Genomic DNA, 23,252 nt, shown 5'->3' on the forward strand with positions numbered 1-23,252 from the left:
GCTGCAACCAGATGTACACTGTGTCACATTTAGTTCTGTCTGCAGTTCATCTAGTTAGTCTAGTTTTGCAAGATGGCAAATAATTACTGGATGAATGCCGTGTTTATTCACCATGATCGGGTGAAGTTACACGATCAGCTGTGTTTTATTTCAAAAGATCTGCACTGTACAGCACTTTAAACTACAGGCTTTCCCTCAGATACCCTGATGAGGAGAAAACTATCTCTTACTTGATGAATTTTGCCTTCTTTTCCAGAAAGACTTGTTATTTTGTTATTTTGATTTTTCAGTCCTAGTTTGGTTTAAAAAAAAAAAAAAAACTTGTCTATGTCTACAGGTATACCATTTCATCAGGCCTTAGCCATATCCTACAGTACCTCTCTGGCAGGAAGTCCTGAAGGCAAATGTTCCCATTACTGGGGACACTAAGGCTACATTCACACTGCAGGTCTTAATGCTCCAATGTTGTCTTCCCAACAGTTTCACTGACATCTACACTGGATGGCCAGGAAGCGATCGCGATGTCTTCTCCGGCGCTGATAATCGGCGTCTGTCTTGTGTCAGTGACGTAAAAGACGGCTTTAATGTGACACGACCATTCTTACGGTGGCCCCTAGAGACAAAGCACGTACAAACTCCAAAACACTTGCAAACTCCAAAACACTTGCAAACTCCAAAACACTTGCAAATTCCAAAACACATGCAAACTCCAAAACACTTGCAAACTAAAAAACACATGCAAACTCCAAAACACGTACAGACTCCAAAACACTTGCAAAATCCAAAACACTTGCAAACTAAAAAACACATGCAAATTCCAAAACACGTACAAATTCCAAAACACGTACAAATTCCAAAACACTTGCAAAATCCAAAACACTTGCAAACTAAAAAACACATGCAAATTCCAAAACATGTACAAATTCCAAAACACTTGCAAAATCCAAAACACTTGCAAACTCAAAAACACATGCAAATTCCAAAACACAACGGAAGTGCTCCAGGACGCTAGGGGCAGTGTTGAGCTTTTGTTACCTAGTAACTACACAAGCCAGGAAGTACCAATGACCGGATTTGGGGTTTGCAGCCTTAAAGGCCGCATTTTAAGGCCGATTACGTCACAGCGACAAGAGAAGGCTTTCCCAATTCAAAGGCTGCTCGAAATGCGGCCCTCAAATGCGTCCATAATTTCCCTGAATTTTAAGGATGGGTCGGTGTAGCCTTCATGGCCCAACATATCCCAGATTTCATAGTGCGGTGGTGGTGTGGATAATTTTGCCGAAAAAAAACGGTGGAAGCGGAGCGGAGGAAGTGTAAACTTTCAGAAGTAAGTACTGAATATTATGTCACTTATTTATGCGCAAATATTTTTTTAATGAAGAACATTAAACCATTATTGTTGGCCACATGTCGGGAAAGTTATGTGACATTAGTCATGTCTGTACTTTCAGAATTAACTTGGTTTTAAAGCCTTTACTTTAAAAAAATATATATAGTCGATCTTAATCTTACAGAGATTGTGATGATTTTGTGGATAATTAAAGTCAGTCATATATCCACAAACACAACAAGCTGAAAGTCAGTGATGCTGCTCGGTTTGCAGTCCTGAATATCACGGCACAAGGAAGATTCACTGCACTGTTAATGTTAGCTATGTTATATTGCTGCCTCTGTTCGGTGGTGTCGAGCCAAACGGACTTTAACGTGTGTTTGAACGAGCTGACGGTTTACTCGTTAAGCTGAAAGAAAGATGCTTTAATCACAGGAGTCACACATGTGTTCACTGTACCATCTGGGAACTCCTCTTGTTTCGTAATAACACAAACACTAAATCCTCCTTCTTTTGTGCTGTTTTGTAGCAGTGTATACACCTGAGACTGTCACCTGTCTGTCTGTCCTGCACTCTCTCTCTGTTTCTTTCTCTCTGATTGTGTAATAAAAATATGAACATGTGTTAATAAGTTACACTTGTGTTTGAATCCTGCAGCTTATCACACATTTGATTTCCATGTGTGACAACTGCAAGTGTCCAGAGTGAGGACAGACTGAGGGACACACTGCTGCACATCATCTGTGAGGCTTTGCACCCCTGATGATCCACCAGGACAAACTCAACAGTGTGTGAGGAAGAGGAGGAGGAAGAGCCAGCAGCAGCTGACAGATGGAGAGAATAGACAGACTGTTCCCTGTTTGTGAAGGACTGCTAGGAAAGTTTAAAATAACTAATTGTCTGTCCTGAATCAGTCTTATTAGGTAATGTTCAAATAATTTTATCATTCCAGTGTTTTCAGTGTGGGAGAAAGTACTCAGGGCCTTCAAGTTACACACTATGAAAGGCAGCAACAAGTTTAATATTCAGAAACCTAAAGTATGTATCAGCAGCAGAATGGAGCTAAAAATAAATGTTTGTTTCAGTTCTATGAAGCTTTGAGTATTTTGGATCAGTAGCACTGCTGTGTTTGTTGCATCATATTGCTGTAATTGTTTATATGCTTTATATATTCTGAGGTAAGTTGATCTATAGTGTTACATCATATTCTGTAAGGATGTTATGTGTTTGTAGACTTTCTGCCCAGTTTGACCCATTTAGCAGAAGCCAGCCTGTTTAAGGCTCTGATATCTATTCTGTATGACTTAAAGCAGTTATGACATGGTCTGATTTTCTCACCCAATAAAGGAATATTTCATATATCAGTCTACTCTTCATTTTATCAGAAACAGTTATCACAGCTTGTACATTTTCTTTTTATAAATATATGTAAGCAATGAGCCAAATTTAGTAATGCCAGCATGAAGGAACAACATTTGTCTCTTATATATGATACACCTATATATGCACTGTCAAAGATACTTGTCTTTGAGTGAAGATTTAAGGTGATAAGACATATAAATAACTGCAACTTGAATCTGTACTGAAGCTCAGTATTTGACACAGAGTTCATGTTCACTGCTGTAATAGCTAATAATGATTAATATAATAACTAGAATATTGGCCATATTATATTTACATTACCAAAGTGATATGACTTTAGTCTCATGAACAACATCAGCTAATTCTTATTTACTAATTAATCTTGAAATGACTGTTCAGTACAGAAATGAAGCCCAAAAATCATGTTTTACTGTCCTGTGGTCTCAGCCTCAGATACTTATCAAATCACACAAAGCTCATGTAGAAACAAACAAACAAATGAACAAAATATGTTCTCCCTCATTTCTGTCAAACCAAGTTGTATGACACGTTTCCAGCGGTTAGTATCACGGTTGCTAGGCAACCTGGGAAGCGCGACGGAGACTAGACCGTCCCATACAGACAAACTTGCTGTTTATTTTGCAAATCGAGCTCAACACTGCCCCTAGCGTCCTGGAGCACTTCCGTTGTGTTTTGGAATTTGCATGTGTTTTTGAGTTTGCAAGTGTTTTGGAATTTGTACGTGTTTTGGAATTTGTACGTGTTTTGGAATTTGTACGTGTTTTGGAATTTGTACGTGCTTTGTCTCTAGGGGCCACCGTAGTGCAAATCCCTCCAACCACAATATTTATCTGCACCCAAGAAGCAGATCCTCTCTCTTTCATATCTAATTAAGTGTTAGTAATTTTATTCACCATAAGTTTAGAGAGATATCATCAGCATCTATTGCATGTTCCCTTGATATTGGTAAAACAGCATCCCTTTTCTCTTTATTTGTCACGGCTGGGGCAGCAGTCGTGTGTATTTGTATTGTAGAATACACAACGTGCGTGAGTCCACCAATAATTCAGGGGGGCGACCGTGCAGACAGCAACGGCGGCGACTAGCCAACAGTTCCGGGGGCCAACCGTGCGGACAGCAACGGCGGTGAGGCAGATGAAGGCAGTCTGGAGGCCGGCCGCGCGGAAAGCAGTGAGTCGGCAGACTCAGGACCATGAAATTATTCAAGGAATGGCCACTTCAATGGAAAATCAATGCCCACTGAAATTGTGACACGAAGAAGCTCATTGAAATTCCCAAAGACTTTCATGATTTCAAGATTTTCCTACATATTTAACAAATTCCCGTTTATCTGTCCTGGCCTAAATTGTCTGTATAACTGTCTAAACACAATACAGTTTAACGGACGTGCTGTAGTCAAACTTAAACCTTTTCCTCTAAAAAATCTCCTTTTTAGCCTTTTCACCTTCTTTTCTAGACTTTTGGTTTAATTGGTTATTAGATCGCATTTTGAAGGGGTCTTCTTGGACATATCTGATCTGATAACATTGCTCATTTTGAGTAATTGAGTGTCAATAGGTAGCTGTCAGTAGGTAATTTCTAGCTTTTGTTATATTCCGGTTCTTTTGGATTCTTAGGGCCAAGAAAGACACGGCTCAAAGTGGTCTTTTTACTTTAAAAAATGATCTTTATTTTACATTTCCGGATATGGAGACCTTAGCACGCAACACACAACCCAAGGTCTGAAGCACAAACGGAAGCCTAGGTATTTATATACTTGCTCTCTAGTGTGCATCAAACAGCCTAGTTGGTTTCACTTTCATTTCATTCTAGCTGCAAAAGCATGCAGTTTCCTGTCAGCACTTTTTGGCACAGAGTGTACTCAGAGTTAGGCCTTTCTTATATAAAGCAATGTAATCAGCATATAAACATTTGAGATGATAAATTTAAACCGTAACACTTTCGTTGAAATCAATATTGGTACAATCCATCATCATTTCTTATTAATGGATTTTAGATGATCTATCTAGTGCCTGGATTAACACGATGTTTACACAATTATCAACAATTTCATAAATGTTAATAATTCTGTAAATGATCGTTATCCTTTTAAGCAACAGCTGAGCTTTTATACTGAAATAAAAAAAATATCTGACACCCGCGACCAAGAAAAATGAATAAGTTACACCCTTTCATCATTTTAGAGGCTCTGTCAGTCTGAAACTCTGTAATCACCCTGTGATTAAATTTTCAGTGTCAGCTCCACTCTTTAAGAATAAAACTACTTGTTAGGATTTGCTATCTATGCACATGACATCGGAGAAAGCCTTAGTTCCTAAATTTAATACCATGCAGCATATATTTTTGATGTTTTATATGCAGTATTTATGGGTGAGAAAATGCTTTGTGGATATGAGCCAAGAACTTCTAAGATGTCCCTCTGTAGAGCGAGAGGAGGGAAAAAAACACAGGAACATCCCCTGTGTGGGATCTGTTTTACACATCATTTAACTGAGAAATTGTGTTTCTCTTTTAACATATCTCAGCAACCATTAGAGAGGACCCCAGACCCCGCCTCACGCACTCCTCTATCCCTCCCGCACTTGCTAGAAACTTTGGTATGCCAGCATTACAGCCAAATGGCTAACCAACGTTATCATGACTTGAGCTCGAACAATTACAAGGGCCCGTGTTCTTGTGAATATATGTCACATTAAATTTGCTCTGACAGCAAGGAAGGAGGGAAGTGAGGACAGAAATGCTGTAGGGATTAATGTTGAGCTCGGGAGCCCATTTCTTCACAGCATTAGCTGCCTGGTGGAGCACTAAGGGCCTGACAGGGAACTATGACACAGCGTGTTGAGCCATTTGGGAGTGTTTCAAGTGAACACACACGTTTTTGTCCACCCCAAGTGTGTCTGTGTGTGTGTGTGCGCGGTGGGGTATGGTGGGCGGGTGAGTGTAAGCTGCTACCCAGATCACACACCTAACACCTCTAAGAGAAGAGAGAGCCGCAGTATTGCCGTGCATTAGCATCTATCACAGGCTTTCTAAAGTAGAATTTCCAAAGTAAAACAAAAAAAAAGTGAAACAAATTCATAAACGCGAGAGAACATATTGCAAACAAGACCCCGGGCCAGCAAACATAGAGGAAAAAATGGAAGTTGATAAATGATGCTGGAATGCATATATCTACCCACACCCCTCTGTGTGTGTTGTATGTAAATAAGTTTGGCCTAAAGGTCTGGCCCATTTGAAGGGATGGCGCTCCAAAAACAGGCCAGAGAATTTCAGATTGGTGTTTTAACGGTGTGACCTTTGAGTGAGTTGAATACATGTAGACAGCAGCGTGGAGCCTGATGAATAGCTTGGGTCTTTTCCCAGCTGGGAGAGCAGATGCTGAGAGGGGAACGTGTTTTTATATCCTCCTGCACTGTCTTTTTCTCCCTGCTTCTAATCTTATATTGGAGATGCGGGGAGGGGGTGGTGAGGGGTGCGAGGAGTTGGTTGGAGATGACACATTATTAACTCTCCTGGCGTTAATCTTAATGCCTCATGCTAGAGGACTATACACAATCCATTTTAATGCAATTAGCTCTTGCCAGGAAGGATGAGTTATTCAATGGGAGCATAATTGCATCCTCAAGTTTTTTTTACACTGGTTCATTCCAGGGATGTAATTACTTTCATACATGGTTTAACACATGGCATCACTGACACAAACATTATGTACACATACGGAAGCGCTCATGCGGACACATACACATTCATATGAAGCTGGATGGTCCAACAATTCATCACACAATCCGTGCAATTTTACCTGATTATACAAACTAGAAGAGTAAAATTGCTCAGCATCAGGTTTCATCAGTGTTGGCATTCACGCAGAATTCCCAAACAGCAGACCCAGACGCATCGGGTCTGGAGATTGATGGGCTTGACTTCAGATGTCTCACCCTGAGGGGGACAACTGTGTCTTCCTGCTTTCCTACCAAGCCATCTAGCTGCTTTGTATTAAAACCGAGGGTGACAAAAGCTCCAAACATTACCCTTTGATATTTCAGTGGAAGATAAAGCAGGATGCACAACATACACTAGATTTTTTTCCCTTTTCCTCAGTCTGTTTACCCCATTCCTCTCCCTCTGCCATCATCACATTTTTTGGCTTTAAAGTCTGTGCTGTCTAAACTATTTCCAAGAGACTTGGCAATGCCATCCTTAATGCATCCCCCTACTCCACCCAGCTTTTTTATCCCGGGAGTTTTATTTAAAAACTCCTTTTTCCCTTTTAAGGTCTGCTACAGTTGCTCGATTGTGTTTTTGTTTCTGATATCTTTATGTGACAGATGGACAATTTCAAAATGAAAATCTACCACAATTAGTTAAGGTTTTAAGATTCCTTCTCAGAGGTGATTTTGCTCTCCCTTAAGGATAATAGACTTTGAAAACATGAGGACTTTGCAAGATGAGGACATCTAGTTGAGAGCTATTGCAAGGATGCGATGCACAAAGAGCGTTTTTTAAAAACTTGATCAATTCTCTTGTTGCTTACAGTGAATAGCTCAGACACTAAGCCGCCTTTCCTCTTCACTCTTATTGTAATATATTAGACAGAAGGCAAAGAAGGACAGCTTACAGAATTGTCCCTCTGAGGCCAATGCCTAACCACTGATGTCTGTGTAAATAAAGGTTCTTTTCAATGGGACTGCAGGCAGAGAAATAAGCCCAGTGAGCTGCCGCAAGGGAAATTGTTTCTCTGCTCTAAGTCTATAAATAATGGAGCTGAAAGAGAACTAGGGCTAGAAATGATCTCGAGTGGCCCAGGGCAACCCACAGGGTCCCTGTCAGAGCCAAGGGAAAGCGGAGGCCCTACATCCACCCACTACTCCAGTCCCTAGCGTCCAGTTAAATTTGGCAATCAGCAATACTTAGCCATTTACAATGAGAGGGGGCTGTTCAATTGTTATGCAACTGTTTTATTTCTTCTACCACTGCACTCTATTGAATAAAGCATGTGCAAAGGGACCAGAAGCCCTTTGCTGCTCTTTGAAAAGTTTGTAGGAGTTGTTTTGGCATTCAGGAGCAAACTTTGGCCAAAGATGTTAATAATTATGCATGATATTTAAATCTGGAGTTTGCGTAACCTAAAAAAGTTACTAACTTGGATAGCTAGGAAATGGTCATTACTCTCACAGTTAGAAAACTAGTTGTCTGTCAAAGCCTGGGCACTTTGTGTTCTTATGAATAACGGTGTGCCCTTCATGGTGACTCCCCTGCCCCCCTCTTGATTAGTGGTAGCACCAGCAGCAGGTCCGGATGCACTGACCCCTCCGCCATGTAGCAAATCGCTGACAAGCAGCATTTTCAGCCAAACATAACATATTTCCTGATGACTAAGACCCTCATTTTTACTGTCCCACCTCACAACCCCTGCAGTACAAATGACCTTGAATGTAGACATTTAAAGTGATCTGATAGGGACAGATGTCAGGGCTTTCATGGCAAAGATGGTGTGGCAATAATGTTGTGTGCATGATAATCCAAAAGAAATTATGTTATTGGGATTTGCTTTTTTTTTTTAAGCTTGTCTTATGGATATCCACAAACTGCCTGATATTCTTTAATATATACACATATTAAAGGTTATCAGCCAAGAATATGAGACAGTATATGGATATTTATAAAGATATACACATGTGCATTCATATAGTCTCATTCATCCATCCATCTCTTTTCTGCCACCGGTCCGAGTCTGGGTCTTGGGGGTTAAAATAAGGAGAGAAGCCTACACATCCCCCTCGGTAGCCACCTTCCTACCATCTCACCTGAGGGTGACACTGAAGCGTTCCCAATTCATTCGGGGAAAAAAACATGTCCTGGGTTAGCCCCGAAGCCTCCTCCGGGGCAGACATGGCCTGTACACCTCACTTAGGAGGCTCCCAGGAGGCATCCTAGTCAGATGCCTGAACCACCTCAAATGGTTCCTTTTGATGTGGAGAAGTAGCAGCTTTGCTAATACTGAAAAGGCAAAACAACTGGCTCATTTTTATTAACTTTTATCAGCACATTTCACACAAAATTTTGCTGCAGGTGACACTGCCCATCTGTTCAGCTGTGACTCTGCTACAGTTGCTGCAGACTGTGCTGAGAGTGTTATCTTCCATTACGAAGATGTGTCATCTTTGAAAATGGTATTGGCCTGTTAGCATCATCGGCATCATCATGGCTATCTAGGACTGCATGGGGCAACAGAGGCAGCTCACCCAGCCTAAACCCACAAGGTGATTGATTCAATCTCCCTTTTAAGTATATTAAAAAATATATACTTTACAAGAGTTGTACATGAGCAGCAGTGCTTCTTGTAAAATTGCTAACCCATAGCTCCAGCTTTGGCAGCTATATTAATAAGCAAGCCGATATATGTATAGTTCCAAAAGCAGAAGGTGGTCACACAAAATAGTCAATGGTTATAGATTTCATTTTCTGTCTACTGCAGGTTGTGTTAAGTGATCTAATAAATAAAAAACAGATTTTTTTAAGCAATTTAGTTTAAGAGCCTGAATCTTTATCAGACTGTATATTTGTATGTTTACAGACGCACAGTTTAGACTCACTAATTTCAGGGTAGCTTATTGCCTCCTCCTCGTGACTTTTTATGTTAAAGTCATTATATTGAGCTGCTCTTTCAGCTGTGTTTCATCTTTCACCCATTCATCTCTGCAGTACCTGCTGAGGTTATTCAGATATGGTTTATCCATTCGGCTGAATGCTTGCTGCACACATGGGTGTGCAAATATGTGCGAGGACGGATGGAAGCATCTTTTCCTACCCATTATTTCTTCGAGTGCCGTTGCATTTCACACTCAAAATTGGCACAGAGGCCCAGCACGAGGAGAAAATTTACATGACTGGTGGTGTGATTCAACATAATAACACTCACCGTAACCCACTTCACTAGAGAAAACTGAAGCCGTGCCAGAGCTAGTGTGTCTATTAGCGTGCTTTTGCGATGCTCAGGCACGTCTTGTGATGCAGACATCCCGCCAACTCATTTATAAATGATCTGAGAGTATGATACAGCCCTAGGAAAAAAATAGAAAACGTGTAGCTGTCCAAGTGAATTTCACTGACACGGTACTTTATATAGAGCAGACTGGACTTCAGAGTGAAGCGAGCGGGAGCGAATTCCGTTTGGTGTTGAACTCCACTGTTGTACCTTCAGGGTACAGCCGTGGACACACAAGCCCAACTGTGACATCCATTTCATTGACTCGGTCTTGCAATATTTACCATTATATTCCACCACACTGTGTCAAATACACCCTTTTCCAGCACTTGTCTCCCATTTCGGCACTCTGACAGTATATTGTTCAAAGTTAACTTTCATCATTTCCCATCTTACACTCTTGCAGCTGTGTTAATTTACAGCAGGGCATGTCTGCATAATGATGATGATGTTAGCACCAGCTTTCTCTAGAGGAGCTATCTGAGAGTGAAACATTGTACTCATGTTTTTCTCTGAATGTCCCAGGGAGGTCTATCAAGAGCAACAGTGCTTCATGTAAAACTGCTAACCCATAGCTCCAGCTTTGGCAGCTATATTAATAAACAAGCTGATACATGCTTTAGCGGTTCAACAAGACCAGAATAGAAACAGAATGACAAAACGATGAGCATCAAAGCGGTAAAGAAGAAAACAGGTCTCTGATGTAAACATCTTGATTAAGTATTAGCAAGCTAGCAATACTAGACTCCAAATGCTCTTCCACTGTTATTGCAAATAATTCAGCACATATTTTGAATATTTAAACCCATGAAATCTGTCACCATTTCATCTGTTTATTACCTGGAGTATTCAACTCATCACTTCTCCAGTTTTTTACTTAGAGATAGAAATCGATCAAGGCTCCAAAATTCCACATTAACACCTCCACCTGCTCTTCCAAGTAAACTCTAGTTGTCAGAGGCCCAGGCAATCCCACCGTCCTGTCAGTTAAACATACAGTTGTCTAGCCAATCTTTAAAGAAGGATGTTCTGATCCCTAATGAAAGCAGCAGAAACCCCAAATGGCCAATAGTTTCTATATTTTATGCTACAATGACAGCAGACCTGAGGTTTTCAACCTCCAGTTGAAGTAATGGCTGTTGAAGTTTTGACAGCCTTATTTGAAACTTCTTATCTGTATTACTTTTTACTTTCTATGTATGAGGTACGATGAAAAAGTTTTCGAAATTCTTAGAAATTAAATACATACCTGATTTAATTTTCATTCTCGTCTTCAAGGTTACCTGGAAGTGCAGCTCTTAACTGATTTCAGCACTGCAGCTATTTTTAGATCACTACCAAGAAGTCCTGTCGTGATCCCCCTGAGATGACGGCTGAATTCTCTGCATTGTGTAAATACTGCAATACTTCAGCTTAGGTTTTATTTTTGGAGAAGCCGACAAAGGGACCCAAATCTGGCAAGTAGGGTGGGAGGTGACCCCAGATTGTGTTTTTGTGGCCTCAAAACTTTTGAATGTACTGTTTGCTTTTGTTCAGGCTGCTTCCACTGAGTTTCATCCCTAACGTTTACAGGACATTACATTTCACTAGAGGTCTGCACTGACAGTGGGAGAAAAAAAACCCAAAATCAAATGAGCATACTCCCCCTCGTACTTCTGACCTAACAAACACTGAAAGCCGCTATTTGCTCTCTGAGTTGTACATGGAGAGACAGTTGTGGTCCTCGGCATCAGGTCAGTTTAACAGAGGAGTTGAGGTTTCCGTTTGAGGTTCATGTTGAAACTGCAGATCAAAAATGCAAGAAGCTTCCAGGGAGCATCCTAAAATTCCAGAACTGCTTAACGTGAAGTGTACAAAAAATGATCTTGAATGGAAGATTAGACATCTAAACCAGATAACTCACATTTTCCTGAAAAATGTCAAAGGTATAAACCTGTCCAGATCGTTCTTCCTCTGAAGTTCACTTGAGCTGTCCTGTTTTAACTTTTGACAAGGAAACGTACGCCAGCGTAAAGTAAAGCACATTAAGCTAGCCTATCCTCCTGAGGCATCTGCTCCAGGGCACCCTCCATTAAGTTTGCCCTTTAACCAGCGCTGGGACAGTCCCTCTGTCACACCTCAGCTTCTCAACGTGTGCTGAAGATGGATGTGTAAGAGCTCAGTGTCCCTCTCTCCCATGGTTTTGCTAGCTGTCAGCCCAGCTGACCAGTGTAAAGCTGACAGCTAGCTTGGACAGGCACAAAGTTGGAATAGTAAAGAGGGCATTTGTAGGACCCATGCACTGCTAGCACTGCAAGCTTTACCACAATTATTTTACAGGTCTGAGGTCTATAAAATGTAGTGCTTCAACCTAAGGAAGCTGCCATGCTATATAGAGGTTGTCCACCTCAGGTGAGTCCAAGGTGGTAACCCACTATTGACTGTTGTTTACAGGGAGGATAATGAGCTGATCACAGCCTGTAGGCCCATTTGCTGGAACTTGGCCAGCAGTGTTCACCTGCCAATGGAGCAGGATCAGACAAGCGCTACAGGGGATATCCTGTACCATAGTTCTTACTGTGTCTGAAGTCCAAAGTCAGGAGGTTTAAGAAGTTTGGATTGTTGTTGTTTCCAAGTGTCTACCATTGCTGCATTTTCATGAAAGTGAGGAGAAAGCTGACACTAGCTCTGCGGTATTGTATCGTAGTGTTATGTGTTCTAATTTGCTGAATAACTTACGTGATGTGGTAATTGCGCGGAACCACAGATAATAACAGTATAGTTAAAGCAGAAATGTGTTTTCCTTTGTTTCCTTTCTCAGCTCAGCTTCCTTCTTTTGCGCCGTTTTGATTTTTGCTCCTGTTGTTGTCACAATTGTTTTGTTCTGTGTGTCTCTCAGGAGTCTGTGTTCAGACTGCCTCCAATCGTATCGCTAGGAGAGAGGCCTTGGTCTTCTCCCAGCTCCCCTGGTCACTCATTCCCAGCTGAGTAACAATGAGGCTGGGCAGCAGTTGGAAACTTAAGCAAGCAAATATGACAGGGAGCAGGCAGCTGTGAATATGGATGGAGGCGTAGGTAGTTTTTGTCGGAAAAAGAGGAGGAGGGGAGCCACAAAGGCCTCAATCTAGGGACCATTGCTTGCTTGTCATCGAGGTGGCAGAGCGGACAGACCGCCTCTCTGCTGAGCTCACCCCACTCAAGATCCCAGAAACCCTTTAACACTGTGGAACAGCCAGAAATGTTGCTGCTCAGTGACTGTACAGTACAGGACTGCACATCTGAGACACAGGCCACAGGCTCAGCAGAGTAAAGTGCAACTAATATAGGATAATAAATAAATGTACCCAGTGCCCATGCTAAAAATGGCTGGATTTGTTAGCATTTTGTTTCACGGAGCAGAGGTCAAATCAAAATTCTTGCCTCCACAATGAAAATTTTCTTTGAATATATCCTCATAAAAATAGGAGGCCTCGGAGTTTTATTTATACCCATATGACAGAAAGGCACATTATTTTAGTGATCCCTTTACCTTTTGAAAACTGATCACTTTGTTCTAGGCTTCAATTATTTTTTTAAATGAAAAAGTTCTCTGAAAAATGATGCTTTTAAAAAGCACAGCGACATTATAATTCATGTCTTGTAACCCTGGCTTTGGATACAATCTTTGTGAATATACTAGGATTTTGTTGCTAGAGCTTTAGTCTGTGTTAAGCTATTTGAGTAAATGTCTTGGATTTGTAGCTGATCTTAGCTCCCAAGAATCAAAGTGCATACCTAGCCAATTATTGCCACAACTGATGTAGCTGAACAGTGATAATGTAAGTTTGGGGGGGAATAGGCAGATGCAGGGGCATTATTCAGAGAAAGAGAGAATATTTCAGATTCAAGTCACAAATTTTTTGTTGTGCTTTTTTCTTCTTCTTTTTTCCCCTTAAGAAACCACTTATTGATATTCATTTATCCCAGCAAAATAAAGCAATGTAGTTCACTGGTGAAACAAACCAGTTTTTCCTTTTTTCGTCGTGTTTTCATTAATGCAAATTCTTTCGGATTAAATTTCCTTGAAAATTTTGAAACCCACCCATTTATTATAGAGTGATAATGTACTCCCAGTGGGACTCAGGAGAGACTCCTTAATTGGAGAAAAGCACAGCGACAAGACTGTATACTGGATGTGCATCCATGAGTTTACTGAAGGTTCCCTTTGCTTTTTGTATGAAGCTTTTCTTCTCAAAGGTTAATTGAATCTGTTCACCCCAGAAATACTTATTTTTTTTCCATTGATGGAAAACATAATAGTCTCACTTCCAACAAAGCCCCCAAAATAGATAGACTTATAGCAAAATACCGACATTTTCAAACCATGTTCGGGTGGCATTTAGTGTTGCTTTTAGACAGAAGGTAGAAAACCGGCATTCCTGCTTTTTCAGTCTTAAAAAAACAATCATGTCAAAAAGTATATAAGACTTAAAGCTGCTTATAATGCTCTGTGTGCGTGTGTGTGCAGGAATGAACACATTTGTATGAGAACATTGGGTTCCCCTGAATTATGCTCCGCTCATCCCTCCATCGATCAGCACCTCTGTGTGACAGCAGGAAATCACATCATATTACTAGCCCTTCGCTAATGTCGTTAGCGGATATTGTTCTGAGGCGAAGTGTGGACTCGGCCCAATGTGATTAGTCCCAATGATGAATTTGCCCTGTTGTTTGGAGACCGTTAACTGACTAGAATGATTGACCTGAACCAGGAGCCTTCTGGGCATTTATTGATGCTCCCCGAGTGTTATTTCTTTAATGACTGCACTCCGATCATTGCCAGCTTTATGGCTTGAGGGAAGCCAAGTTGAGTTAGCAAAGCTAGACTAAAGAGTCTTGGAGGCTGATGACCACAGCACAGGCTCGTTGTGTACACATATGGTTTGAAAGTGCTTGCTGCAGTTAGTCCAGCTCAGTTATGTCAGTCCTCAGCTGCTGTTTTTGGTGAATATTTCTAAGTACTGTAGGGCTTTCAGATAGGTAGAGGAGAGCCAAATGCCTAGAGGGTTTAGCTTTCTTACCCCTGAGGATGCCAGGTGTCTCCTGGGGTGAGGGGCTGGCAGTTTTAGATCCAACAGAGTGGTCAGGGTACACCGTGACTCCTCTAGGTTTATTTTCAGCAGCCTCAAGAGGTCCAAGAAAGAAAGGGAGCAGGTCAGAGTGTTGAGAATTACTAAGAATTTCAGAGATTTGTTAGAGAGATAACCCTTCCTCTTTGTACAGTACGGCTTACAGTATATAACAAGCTTTTTATTTTTCAATTCCTTGTAAGTGTTGGTAGATGTAGGGAACTATATGGTGATGCAGATGATGCGTTTTTTTTACTGACTTCAGTATGCTGTTAATCGAGAGCCAGAAAAGAGCTCAGGTGTTCTTTTATTATTCCGATCGATGCGCCATCTGCACACATATGGAGTGTGTGATGTAAAGTTAAATGCAATTTCAGTTTGTATAACACTGTCAAAAGCAATCTGTCTTAGAGAAAGATGTTTAGATGATTCATAGGTTCAGTTAGCATCCATAATGTTTGTTTTTTTTTAATGTCTGCAGTAATATTGTCTGATTAGTCATGAATCTGTTTTATCTGATTTTTCACATATTATCACTGAACTCATTTTTGATCATCCTTACAAAGCCAGAAAACTAAGAACAGAAACTTTGCTTACAGTCATAACTGGATTCTTGAGTCATTTACACCCAGAATTTCTCTCCTTTATTAGCACAGATATGGCGTCTTTACAGTAACAGCTGGCTCCCGCTGTTGATAGAACATCACACATGCTTCCCATTATGGATTTGTCTGCTTAAAGTCCTACAATGCGAACAAAATAAAAAAAATTAGAGTTTAACATTCCATTATTAAATCTTTATATTTATAGACAAGACTTCTATTGTTCATAAAAGTGGCCTATTTTGAATTTTTTTCATGTAACACAATGTTTGCTTGATTATTACTAAGTTACTAAAATTATGATACTGAAGGAAATATATATAAAAACATTTTAATGAGTACAGTCATTTATTTATTTGGTTTAGTCCTTGAGCACCACAGTCCAATGTTTGGCATTTATCTTTTGATGGCAATCAGCCTTATAAATAGTCACACAAAATATTCTTTGTTCTGATTCATCTCTATTTTGATGACAAAACTAACAATTTAGTTCTTTTGAAACTCCTGCAAAAGACAAAAGCAAACTACAAATTGTTCTCTTCAGTATTGGGCCATATTTGTTTCTTATACACTATTTGTATTTTCTATATTGCTGTCATGCAGCAAAAAGTCAATAATCTTCCTTAAGTAAACACAGTCCTCGCTAAATAATTCTCTCAGGAGCTTTATTGCTTATAAAAATTGTTTGACATATTCTGATGCTATTGCTTTGTAGTTACGTTTTCTCCAGACTTGCACACATATTTGTCAGTTTCAGTCATTCTATGAATTTTTTTGTGGTCGATTTTGACTTTTGTGTGCAAAACTGTTGCACTCCTGCAAATGTAAATTTGGTCATTTGTTCGTGTGTGAGCACTATCCGCATACAGGTACCTGGTGGATTACAAGCCTGCCTCTCATGTCCATGTTGTTTTCATGACCTCCAATCCCTCAGTTTCACACACAGACCCCGTTTATGACCACCACACAATCATTCCCAATGCACAAGTGCTCGCCAGCAGATGAACATTAGCTGATTGTGCCGCATGCTGATTTAAAAACAGGCACTTTCTATGTGCCGCGTGCCTGCACAGCTTAGTTAAGTCTTGTCTATAAGTATGAACACAAGGTTGGAAATACTTAAAAATGTTGCAGCTGTCTACAAATTCAAAAAAAGAGACCGTAGTCAACATCATCTTAATTCAGTATGGTAATTTAAAACTTAATGAGTGACATATCCCATGTGTGGCTATTTATTCTAATGCAACAGTTTCAAAATAGGCTCATTTATTTCCTAAAATAAAAACATTATGTAAAAAATTTGAAAGAAAAGCATTGGGGGCTACTTGTATTCTTGGCTTAACACACATTAGGTGCTCTTTTGAGCAGCCTGGAGAATGCACTATTGACTCAAAATAAAATCCAGTGGCATCATCTCATCATAATGAAGCAACCTGGTGCAACTGTGTGGATCACTGTGGTGCAATAGTGACAACTGAGGCCGATGGCACAAAGCAGTGTGCTATATTAGGCTTTTAGGTAACAAGCGAATGCGTGTTTGATCAAATCTTTTTGTTTGTTTTTTTAGTTTTGGTCTTTTTATCGTATACTGTCGGCAACATGAATGATATAAAACATGAGGAAATATATGTATTTACTAGGCATATTGTTATATCAGCAGTACACACGCACGCACGCACAAGCACGCACACAGAGCCGTATTATGACTGGCATCATGTTAGACTGGTGAATAAGCTTTAACACTGAGAGCAGATGAACCATGGGGACAGCCAGGGGGCTTTACTCTAAAACTTGCATTCAACAAGATGAAAAAATTGGAATTAGAATACCAGACCTCCACATGCAGAAGCAAATTATTATTTATCACTTGGATTCTGAGCATTTGAATGTGCATTAGTAACCACTGTCCAACTCAATACACAGTCGTTATTGCAAAAGTCACTGAATATGACACTGATTATGTATTCATGAATATATTACACAGATGATGAATGCTTAAGATGTTATTTGATTACACTGTGTCACACATACTGTCATTTTGGCAGTTTCCCATGTTCCCTAAAATATTAATGTTAGAGTTACACTCACTCTGTTTTTGCATTTTTCTCTGTCACTTTCAATTGTTGCACACACAGCAGGAATATTATGGTTACTTTAACAATGCTGGAGAATCTATGAATACTTAATAAGTGTCTGGTAAAACTGATGTAATGGTGATGTAAGCCACTGAAAGCCATTAGTCAGAACAGCTAAACCTGAAGCCTTTTTTTCTGCTCCATTTCACCTTTTTGATAGTATCCTCACAAGTCTTATACGAGCTCAAAAAAGGGTATATGTGCAGTATATAGATTGTGTGTGTCGTACAGTTTGATTCCCTGTGTTTGCATCAATTAAGCATTTTGCTCATTCTCTATGATGGATTAGGACAACTTGTATGAGGTGCCGTAAGGGACATTATTACTGAAACGCTCTCACACACACTACTGAAACGCTCTCACACACACTACTGAAATTTTAGCTCTCACACACACTACTGAAACGCTCTCACACACACTACTGAAACGCTCTCACACACTCTACTGAAACGCTCTCACACACACTACTGAAACGCTCTCACACACACAACTGAAACGCTCTCACACACACTACTGAAACGCTCTCACACACACAACTGAAATGCTCTCACACACACTACTGAAATTTTAGCTCTCACACACACTACTGAAACGCTCTCACACACACTACTGAAACGCTCTCACACACACTACTGAAATTTTAGCTCTCACACACACTACTGAAACGCTCTCACACACACAACTGAAACACTCTCACACACACTACTGAAATTTTAGCTCTCACACACACTACTGAAACGCTCTCACACACACTACTGAAACGCTCTCACACACACTACTGAAACGCTCTCACACACACTACTGAAACGCTCTCACACACACTACTGAAATTTTAGCTCTCACAGACACAACTGAAACGCTCTCACACACACAACTGAAACGCTCTCACACACACTACTGAAACCAGAGGCATTTCCGCTGAACAGGAAGTTGTTTCCTGACAAGGAAACTGATGGAAAAAGTGGTATATTTCAAAACACTACAAGGATTTCTACTCAGCAACCTGCTAGTACAGCAGTCCCCAACCTTTTTTGCGCCACGTAAACAATATAAAAAATAAAAAAACGATAAATACCATGAAAACCATAAATAGAAATGTGTTCGAATTTTTGTGGAGGAATAAAACCCATTACATAGAAAGATCTCAGCTTGTGAAGGGATACAATAAAGGTGGTATCAAAACTCCAGAATTAGAATTTATGGTTGGCACCCTTAGAATTAAATGGTTAAAATCTTGTCTGTCACAGCCAGACTCTACTTAGCTCCACATCCCATGATTCTTGTTTAATAAAATAGTATACAGGATTAGACTTTATTTTGAAATGTGATTTTGCGGCAAATAAAATCCCCATAAAGATATCAAACTTTCCAAAACAGACGTTGCATTTTTGGGAAAATGAGATGTACCCACAACTTCTCCCCATAATTCAACCTTAAGGAATAATAGGGTAATAACACTTAATCAAAAATCAATTTTCAAGAGTGACTGGTTTGAACAAAAATATTATATTCATAACAGATTTGTTGGATGATAACGGTGTCATTCTAAGTTACACAGACTTTTCAGAAAAATATTGTCTAAACTGTTCTCAAAGAGAATATAACAAATTTTGTGAACTGGTCCCACTGCCTCTGCTTCATTTGATTAAAATTTTTATGATATACAATAATTTCTCATCAGTGCTCCCAAATTTATTGCTAGGGCAATGTCAGCTGTTTGATAAAAATGCAATAAGAAATTTGTTAGTAGTTTCTTCAAAGACAAAATATTTCATAGTTACAACAGAATGGTTACATGGCATGGTTCTAATTTAGTTATTTCATATACACTGGATAAAGCATACTAAAAATTTATGAAATAGCCTATTCTACCTAAAGTTAAAGAAACACACTTTAAACAAAACTAATACTGTGGCAGAATTTCTAAAAAAAGAGATTTGGCTTTGAGGTGGATCAGTGTTCTTTTTGTACTGATGAAAATAAAACCCTAGAACATCTTTTTTTTTTTCTATGCCCTATCACACAATGTCTTTGGTGCAACTTAAAAAATTCGATTTCCCTAAATATTAATTTGAAATTTTGTGAGGTTTCACCAGAGATTCTGGCATTTCGGGCAAAATAAATTTATATTAAAAAATCAATTCAGGATTTTAATGAATCGATTTCACGTTATCCAAAGCCAGAATCGATTTTAATCAATAAATCGATTATAAAAACCCACCCCTAACTAACAGGTTGCTGAGTAGACATCTGTGTAGTGGTTTGTTTGAAATCTAACACTTTTTCCTTCAGTTTCCTTGTCAAGAATTAACTTCCTGTTCAACTGAAACACCTTCCTGTTCAACTGAAATACCTTCCTATTTAACTGAAATGCCTTCCTGTTCAACTGAAATGCCTTGGTTTTTCAGTAGTGTGTGTGAGAGCGTTTCAGTAGTGTGTGTGAGAGCTAAAATTTCAGTTGTGTGTGTGAGAGCATTTCAGTTGTGTGTGTGAGAGCGTTTCAGTTGTGTGTGTGAGAGCTAAAATTTCAGTAGTGTGTGTGAGAGCGTTTCAGTAGTGTGTGTGAGAGCTAAAATTTCAGTAGTGTGTGTGAGAGCGTTTCAGTTGTGTGTGTGAGAGCGTTTCAGTAGTGTGTGTGAGAGCTAAAATTTCAGTTATGTGTGTGAGAGCGTTTCAGTTGTGTGTGTGAGAGCATTTCAGTTGTGTGTGTGAGAGCTAAAATTTCAGTAGTGTGTGTGAGAGCGTTTCAGTTGTGTGTGTGAGAGCGTTTCAGTAATAATGTCCCTTACGGCACCTCATATCATAAACTTGTATCTTATATCCAACTGACATAACGCTGAAAGCAGCCTTTCTAGGTTTGTTGGAATAAAATGTTGTCGATCCCTCGCACAGTAGCTCTGAGCTCCACCATACGTTTTCATACAAGGATCTGAGCCTTAATGGAGCTGACACTATCACTTCATGGCTCACTGTATGCACAGGGGCAATCCTTTGATCCCCATCACTTTGAGTGTTGAATGTGAGAGACGCACATATGCAATGGGAGGCATTTGGCCCCCACCGCAGGGGATGCTGATGCACTCAATAGAGCCAATTAGAGCAGGAAGCATTTAGTGATTCATGCAACATTTGACACATCCCAGTGGATCCCTTCCTTCCCATCCTTTATGTCTTTGCTTGCCTCTCTCTCCTCGCTTTCTTACGTTCTCTCTGCCTATGCGTATGTCTCTTACTCGCAAGTGAAAATGAGACTCCTCCATCCTGTTCGACTCCATTAAACCGCTAGCGTGCCTCAGTTCACCACAAATCATAATTTGTTCATGGTGAGAGAAGTATTCAGCATCAATGCGACTCAAGATCAGAGAGTCACATTTAGTTTAATATTCCATACAGAGAGAGAGAGTCAACCTCGATTATTAACACACATCGCAGCTCCAGTCCCAGCATTACAGGGCAGCCAGTGAAAACTTTGCATAAGTCACCTCTTGCACCACACGTGTGTCGCCATCATCATCATCATCATCTTGCTGCAGATGGGACATTTCTTGTTGCACGGATAACTGCTTTTTCAATATTTTCTACTCTCATCTCCCAACATGCAATGTGCCTGTGCCTCGACCCCACCGCAGCAGTGGACAAGGTGTCAAATCAACAGTGCAGAAGGTGCAAGGCGGGTTAGTGTGACTTACTGATTCTGTGGTTTTATTCAACCCCAGCCAGACTCCCATCCCCGCCAGCCGCCCTCCCCTTCCTATCCAGACCTCACAATGGGCCACAGCAGGACTTGTCAGCGACTACGGCAGCACATGTTATATTGATAAATTTCACCCGAATTCAGATAAGACAGACCAGCATGTCACTGCGGCAAAAGCTATTCCCCGCATCTCCCAAGTCAACAAGATGGATCTATCGCTGTGCTGGTTTAGTCAAAACCATTCATGTGTTTTTTTTCCTCTGTTTTCAGAAGCTTGTTCCTGAATTTTTGTTGCTGGTAAAAAGAATTCAGAGTTATTGACAGAGAGCAGAAACATGTAGAAGAAAGGAACTGAAGCCATTGAATTATTTGATATGTTTGCTCTGCTTTTTTTGCTTTTCTTGCTATTACCATCTTTCCATCTTGCACGCTCTCAGAGACCATTATTAGCATGCATGAGTCTTCTATTTCTCAGTGCTCTTGGGGAAGCTCTCACCCGGCGAGTTCATATTTAGTCTCCTGAATGAAACATTCATAACTCAGGTATGTGGTCTCAAAACAATGAGTGCTCCTGCCTTGGAAAGACCTGCATCAATCACAGGCTCCGAGAAGCCAAGCATAAGATAAAAGCAAATGCCCTTGTCAGAGCAATTTGGGCTCAACTCGGGGACAGTGTGTGGGTCACGGGCACCCAGTTCCACAGCAAGATCTGCAGAATTAACAGCATCATTTGCATTTTCTGGGACCACCCATGTCTCAGTGGGATTATTATTTTTTTTTTTGCCTCTTTGCCGTTTTATCTCTTAAATACACAGAGCCAATGAAGCCTCGTGTTAGCTCTGCCTAGTTTATTTTCAGACTTCAGCCTCCCTCAGTTGTGTAACCTACCTCTCATCCCCCACTATTTTTCTAAACGCATTGTGCTGAATTATGGGTATGCATCATGTAATTATTGAAGTAATGCCCACAGAAAAGGCTCTCCCAAGAGGCTCAACTGTTGTTATTGTTGTTATTATTATCATCATTAGTGCTATCAGCATGTCTGCAGAATAAATATTCTGGCTCTCAATTGTAGGACAATTGCTGATTAATCCAGTACAAACAAGGCCTTGCAATTTGTGCCTCAAGAACAAGCACAAACAGCTCCTCTTCACAGTAACCACCTCTATCTCATAGCACATCAGCCCTTTTCCTACACTCCCCCATCCTCTTCAGTGCCGTTGAATCTCTAATTAAACCACTAACAAGAGAAAAGGGAGCACTCTGGGATGCTCTGAACACCCAGCGATAAACCTTTGTGGGAAGCTAACAAGAAGCCCCCACACACACCCATCTCCGTCATCCTCCGTGCTTCTCTCATGGACTCCAATGATCTGCTTTGATTGTATTAAACAGTGCATTTCAATTTGCAGTCCAGCTGAGATTCAGTCAGACCCCCTACCTCTTAAAATTTCTCATGCCTGCAGGTTTCCATGCATCAAGTGGAGGAAGCTACACAGAGGAAAAGTACAGTTTAGATCCCCAAATATACCTATAAAAAAACCCCCATTTGATACATCCATGGACTTGTGATCACGTAAAGGAAAAATGAAACCTTATCCCCTGGCTCTGTCATACTGTGGGGAACATTTTGCTGGGATAGTTTGGCCTCGCTTGTCTTTTTAGAGGCAAATCGGTGGAAATGAATGCAAAGTTGTTCTTACTTAGCAAATTTATCCCCTGATTAAACATGCCTGTCCTCATAGGATTGGTCTGCAATGCTACCTATCCATGAGCCATAAGGAATCCCAGAATAGTTTGATGGTTTGAGGAGAATAAAAATTATGTGAATCATATTCTTTGGTCTTTCTGCTCACCAGATCACAACCTAATTGAATATTTTTTAAAAGACTAAGGACCACTCATCACTGTCCACTAGCAACATCCAAACATCAAAGCAAACAATCTCTTTTAGAAGCACAGCGTTGCCTCCCTCCAGTAAAAGTTAGAGATTTGGAGAATCCCTGCCAAGACACACTGAAGCTGTTCTGGTGATG

At 40.3% G+C, this 23,252-nt stretch overlaps 1 protein-coding gene and 1 long non-coding RNA gene across 5 annotated transcripts in view; both read left to right on the forward strand.

The window, feature by feature from the left end:
* Positions 1-23,252, forward strand: part of tafa1b (TAFA chemokine like family member 1b) — a 122,821-nt gene that overhangs the window by 49,110 nt on the left and 50,459 nt on the right. The gene's annotated exons all lie outside the window — the stretch shown is intronic.
* LOC145428748 (uncharacterized) lies at positions 674-2,689 on the forward strand. Its single transcript, XR_013909063.1, has 2 exons — positions 674-1,327; positions 1,988-2,689. It is a non-coding gene; the product is annotated as an uncharacterized LOC145428748 (long non-coding RNA).

The sequence above is a fragment of the Astatotilapia calliptera genome, chromosome 5 (assembly GCF_964374335.1).
Source record: "Astatotilapia calliptera chromosome 5, fAstCal68.1, whole genome shotgun sequence".
Lineage (NCBI taxonomy): Eukaryota > Metazoa > Chordata > Actinopteri > Cichliformes > Cichlidae > Astatotilapia > Astatotilapia calliptera.